This window comes from Lissotriton vulgaris (assembly GCF_964263255.1).
Source record: "Lissotriton vulgaris chromosome 2_1 unlocalized genomic scaffold, aLisVul1.2 SUPER_2_unloc_1, whole genome shotgun sequence".
NCBI classification, from domain to species: domain Eukaryota; kingdom Metazoa; phylum Chordata; class Amphibia; order Caudata; family Salamandridae; genus Lissotriton; species Lissotriton vulgaris.
Window position 1 is genome coordinate 61,261 of NW_028240612.1, and position 6,960 is coordinate 68,220.

A 6,960-nucleotide genomic window follows, 5' to 3' on the forward strand; every position below is an offset into this window, starting at 1 on the left:
CACCTACAAATGTGAACTGACGTTCAAAAATAAAACATTTGAAAACGGACCATTTTCCACATTTCTATAGCATGAAGTAATGGGGGGGGTGTTATCTCTTTTGTCAAAAATCTGCTGTTTTTGCTTGAACATTAAATGCCTCCAAATAGTATTTAATTCACTTCCCGAGCCCCTGGAAGCGTGAAAATCACTTTAAACATGCTAATTTTAGCTCTAACACTGATGATCCACCTACAAATGTGAACTGACGTTCAAAAATAAAACATTTGAAAACGTACCATTTTCCACATTTCTGAAGCATGACGTAATAGGGGGGTGCTATCTCTTTTGTCGAAAATCATCCGTTTTAGCTCGAACATTAAATGCCTCCAAATGGTATTTAATTAACTTCCCGGGTGAAGAAACCCTTTTTGAGAACTCAGAGTGAGTAAATTGGCCATTTTCATGCACTTTTAACCATTCCATAAATCTTGTGTTTAGGGCCCCTGGAAGCATGAAAATCACTTTAAACATGCTAATTTTAGCTCTAACACTGATGATCCACCTACAAATGTTAACTGACGTTCAAAAATAAAACATTTGAAAACGGACCATTTTCCACATTTCTGAAGCATGACGTAATGGGGGGGGTGTTATCTCTTTTGTCGAAAATCAGCCGTTTTTGCTCGAACATTAAATGCCTCCAAATGGTATTTAATTAACTTCCCGAGCCCCTGGAAGCATGAAAATCACTTTAAACATGCTAATTTTAGCTCTAACACTGATGATCCACCTACAAATGTGAACTGACGTTCAAAAATAAAACATTTGAAAACGGACCATTTTCCACATTTCTGAAGCATGACGTAATGGGGGGGTGTTATCTCTTTTGTCGAAAATCATCCGTTTTAGCTCGAACATTAAATGCCTCCAAATGGTATTTAATTAACTTCCCGGGATGAAGAAACTTTTTTTGAGAACTCAGAGTGAGTAAATTGGCCATTTTCATGCACTTTTAACCATTCCATAAATCTTGTGTTTAGGGCCCCTGAAAGCATGTAAATCACTTTAAACATGCTAATTTTAGCTGTAACACTGATGATCCACCTACAAACGTGAACTGACGTTCAAAAATAAAACATTTGAAAACGGACCATTTTCCACATTTCTGAAGCATGAAGTAATGGGGGGGTGTTATCTCTTTTGTCAAAAATCAGCTGTTTTTGCTTGAACATTAAATGCCTCCAAATAGTATTTAATTCACTTCCTGAGCCCCTGGAAGCATGAAAATCACTTTAAACATGCTAATTTTAGCTCTAACACTGATGATCCACCTACAAATGTGAACTGACGTTCAAAAATAAAACATTTGAAAACGGACCATTATCCACATTTCTGAAGCATGACGTAATTGGGGGGTGTTATCTCTTTTGTCGAAAATCAGCCGTTTTGGCTCGAACATTAAATGCCTCCAAATGGTATTTAATTAACTTCCCGGGGTGAAGAAACCCTTTTTGAGAACTCAGAGTGAGTAAATTGGCCATTTTCATGCACTTTTAACCATTCCATAAATCTTGTGTTTAGGGCCCCTGGAAGCATGAAAATCACTTTAAACATGCTAATTTTAGCTCTAACACTGATGATCCACCTACAAATGTGAACTGACGTTCAAAAATAAAACATTTGAAAACGGACCATTTTCCACATTTCTATAGCATGAAGTAATGGGGGGGGTGTTATCTCTTTTGTCAAAAATCTGCTGTTTTTGCTTGAACATTAAATGCCTCCAAATAGTATTTAATTCACTTCCCGAGCCCCTGGAAGCATGAAAATCACTTTAAACATGCTAATTTTAGCTCTAACACTGATGATCCACCTACAAATGTGAACTGACGTTCAAAAATAAAACATTTGAAAACGGACCATTTTCCACATTTCTGAAGCATGACGTAATGGGGGGTGTTATCTCTTTTGTCGAAAATCAGCCATTTTGGCTCGAACATTAAATGCCTCCAAATGGTATTTAATTAACTTCCCGGGGTGAAGAAACCCTTTTTGAGAACTCAGAGTGAGTAAATTGGCCATTTTCATGCACTTTTAACCATTCCATAAATCTTGTGTTTAGGGCCCCTGAAAGCATGAAAATCACTTTAAACATGCTAATTTTAGCTGTAACACTGATGATCCACCTACAAACGTGAACTGACGTTCAAAAATAAAACATTTGAAAACGGACCATTTTCCACATTTCTGAAGCATGACGTAATGGGGGGGTGTTATCTCTTTTGTCAAAAATCAGCTGTTTTTGCTTGAACATTAAATGCCTCCAAATAGTATTTAATGCACTTCCTGAGCCCCTGGAAGCGTGAAAACCACTTTAAACATGCTAATTTTAGCTCTAACACTGATGATCCACCTACAAATGTGAACTGACGTTCAAAAATAAAACATTTGAAAACGGACCATTTTCCACATTTCTGAAGCATGAAGTAATGGGGGGGTGTTATCTCTTTTGTCAAAAATCTGCTGTTTTTGCTTGAACATTAAATGCCTCCAAATAGTATTTAATTCACTTCCTGAGCCCCTGGAAGCATGAAAATCACTTTAAACATGCTAATTTTAGCTCTAACACTGATGATCCACCTACAAATGTGAACTGACGTTCAAAAATAAAACATTTGAAAACGGACCATTATCCACATTTCTGAAGCATGACGTAATTGGGGGGTGTTATCTCTTTTGTCGAAAATCAGCCGTTTTGGCTCGAACATTAAATGCCTCCAAATGGTATTTAATTAACTTCCCGGGGTGAAGAAACCCTTTTTGAGAACTCAGAGTGAGTAAATTGGCCATTTTCATGCACTTTTAACCATTCCATAAATCTTGTGTTTAGGGCCCCTGGAAGCATGAAAATCACTTTAAACATGCTAATTTTAGCTCTAACACTGATGATCCACCTACAAATGTGAACTGACGTTCAAAAATAAAACATTTGAAAACGGACCATTTTCCACATTTCTATAGCATGAAGTAATGGGGGGGGTGTTATCTCTTTTGTCAAAAATCTGCTGTTTTTGCTTGAACATTAAATGCCTCCAAATAGTATTTAATTCACTTCCCGAGCCCCTGGAAGCATGAAAATCACTTTAAACATGCTAATTTTAGCTCTAACACTGATGATCCACCTACAAATGTGAACTAACGTTCAAAAATAAAACATTTGAAAACGGACCATTTTCCACATTTCTGAAGCATGACGTAATGGGGGGTGTTATCTCTTTTGTCGAAAATCAGCCATTTTGGCTCGAACATTAAATGCCTCCAAATGGTATTTAATTAACTTCCCGGGGTGAAGAAACCCTTTTTGAGAACTCAGAGTGAGTAAATTGGCCATTTTCATGGACTTTTAACCATTCCATAAATCTTGTGTTTAGGGCCCCTGGAAGCATGAAAATCACTTTAAACATGCTAATTTTAGCTCTAACACTGATGATCCACCTACAAACGTGAACTGACGTTCAAAAATAAAACATTTGAAAACGGACCATTTTCCACATTTCTATAGCATGAAGTAATGGGGGGGTGTTATCTCTTTTGTCAAAAATCAGCTGTTTTTGCTTGAACATTAAATGCCTCCAAATAGTATTTAATTCACTTCCCGAGCCCCTGGAAGCATGAAAATCACTTTAAACATGCTAATTTTAGCTCTAACACTGATGATCCACCTACAAATGTGAACTGACGTTCCAAAATAAAACATTTGAAAACGGACCATTTTCCACATTTCTGAAGCATGACGTAATGGGGGGGTGTTATCTCTTTTGTCGAAAATCAGCCGTTTTGGCTCGAACATTAAATGCCTCCAAATAGTATTTAATTCACTTCCCGAGCCCCTGGAAGCGTGAAAATCACTTTAAAAATGCTAATTTTAGCTCTAACACTGATGATCCACCTACAAATGTGAACTAACGTTCAAAAATAAAACATTTGAAAACGGACCATTTTCCACATTTCTGAAGCATGACGTAATAGGGGGGTGTTATCTCTTTTGTCGAAAATCATCCGTTTTAGCTCGAACATTAAATGCCTCCAAATGGTATTTAATTAACTTCCCGGGGTGAAGAAACCCTTTTTGAGAACTCAGAGTGAGTAAATTGGCCATTTTCATGCACTTTTAACCATTCCATAAATCTTGTGTTTAGGGCCCCTGGAAGCATGAAAATCACTTTAAACATGCTAATTTTAGCTTTAACACTGATGATCCACCTACAAATGTGAACTGACGTTCAAAAATAAAACATTTGAAAACGGACCATTTTCCACATTTCTGAAGCATGACGTAATGGGGGGGTGTTATCTCTTTTGTCGAAAATCATCCGTTTTAGCTTGAACATTAAATGCCTCCAAATGGTATTTAATTAACTTCCCGGGATGAAGAAACCTTTTTTGAGAACTCAGAGTGAGTAAATTGGCCATTTTCATGCACTTTTAACCATTCCATAAATCTTGTGTTTAGGGCCCCTGAAAGCATGAAAATCACTTTAAACATGCTAATTTTAGCTGTAACACTGATGATCCACCTACAAACGTGAACTGACGTTCAAAAATAAAACATTTGAAAACGGACCATTTTCCACATTTCTGAAGCATGACGTAATAGGGGGGTGTTATCTCTTTTGTCGATAATCATCCGTTTTAGCTCGAACATTAAATGCCTCCAAATGGTATTTAATTAACTTCCCGGGGTGAAGAAACCCTTTTTGAGAACTCAGAGTGAGTAAATTGGCCATTTTCATGCACTTTTAACCATTCCATAAATCTTGTGTTTAGGGCCCCTGGAAGCATGAAAATCACTTTAAACATGCTAATTTTAGCTCTAACACTGATGATCCACCTACAAATGTGAACTGACGTTCAAAAATAAAACATTTGAAAACGGACCATTTTCCACATTTCTGAAGCATGACGTAATGGGGGGGGGTGTTATCTCTTTTGTCGAAAATCAGCCGTTTTTGCTCGAACATTAAATGCCTCCAAATGGTATTTAATTAACTTCCCGAGCCCCTGGAAGCATGAAAATCACTTTAAACATGCTAATTTTAGCTCTAACACTGATGATCCACCTACAAATGTGAACTGACGTTCAAATATGAAACATTTGAAAACGGACCATTTTCCACATTTCTGAAGCATGACGTAATGGGGGGGTGTTATCACTTTTGTCAAAAATCATCCGTTTTAGCTCGAACATTAAATGCCTCCAAATGGTATTTAATTAACTTCCCGGGATGAAGAAACTTTTTTTGAGAACTCAGAGTGAGTAAATTGGCCATTTTCATGCACTTTTAACCATTCCATAAATCTTGTGTTTAGGGCCCCTGAAAGCATGAAAATCACTTTAAACATGCTAATTTTAGCTGTAACACTGATGATCCACCTACAAACGTGAACTGACATTCAAAAATAAAACATTTGAAAACGGACCATTTTCCACATTTCTGAAGCATGACGTAATGGGGGGGTGTTATCTCTTTTGTCAAAAATCAGCTGTTTTTGCTTGAACATTAAATGCCTCCAAATAGTATTTAATTCACTTCCCGAGCCCCTGGAAGCGTGAAAATCACTTTAAACATGCTAATTTTAGCTTTAACACTGATGATCCACCTACAAATGTGAACTGACGTTCAAAAATAAAACATTTGAAAACGGACCATTTTCCACATTTCTGAAGCATGACGTAATAGGGGGGTGCTATCTCTTTTGTCGAAAATCATCTGTTTTAGCTCGAACATTAAATGCCTCCAAATGGTATTTAATTAACTTCCCGGGGTGAAGAAACCCTTTTTGAGAACTCAGAGTGAGTAAATTGGCCATTTTCATGCACTTTTAACCATTCCATAAATCTTGTGTTTAGGGCCCCTGGAAGCATGAAAATCACTTTAAACATGCTAATTTTAGCTCTAACACTGATGATCCACCTACAAATGTGAACTGACGTTCAAAAATAAAACATTTGAAAACGGACCATTTTCCACATTTCTGAAGCATGACGTAATGGGGGGGGTGTTATCTCTTTTGTCGAAAATCAGCCGTTTTTGCTCGAACATTAAATGCCTCCAAATGGTATTTAATTAACTTCCCGAGCCCCTGGAAGCATGAAAATCACTTTAAACATGCTAATTTTAGCTGTAACACTGATGATCCACCTACAAACGTGAACTGACGTTCAAAAATAAAACATTTGAAAACGGACCATTTTCCACATTTCTGAAGCATGACGTAATGGGGGGGTGTTATCTCTTTTGACGAAAATCAGCCGTTTTTGCTCGAACATTAAATGCCTCCAAATGGTATTTAATTAACTTCCCGGGGTGAAGAAACCCTTTTTGAGAACTCAGAGTGAGTAAATTGGCCATTTTCATGCACTTTTAACCATTCCATAAATCTTGTGTTTAGGGCCCCTGGAAGCATGAAAATCACTTTAAACATGCTAATTTTAGCTCTAACACTGATGATCCACCTACAAATGTGAACTGACGTTCAAAAATAAAACATTTGAAAACGGACCATTTTCCACATTTCTGAAGCATGACGTAATGGGGGGGTGTTATCTCTTTTGTCGAAAATCAGCCGTTTTGGCTCGAACATTAAATGCCTCCAAATGGTATTTAATTAACTTCCCGGGGTGAAGAAACCCTTTTTGAGAACTCAGAGTGAGTAAATTGGCCATTTTCATGCACTTTTAACCATTCCTTAAATCTTGTGTTTAGGGCCCCTGGAAGCATGAAAATCACTTTAAACATGCTAATTTTAGCTCTAACACTAATGATTCACCTACAAATGTGAACTGACGTTCAAAGATAAAACATTTGAAAACGGACCATTTTCCACATTTCTGAAGCATGACGTAATGGGGGGGTGTTATCTCTTTTGTCAAAAATCAGCTGTTTTTGCTTGAACATTAAATGCCTCCAAATAGTA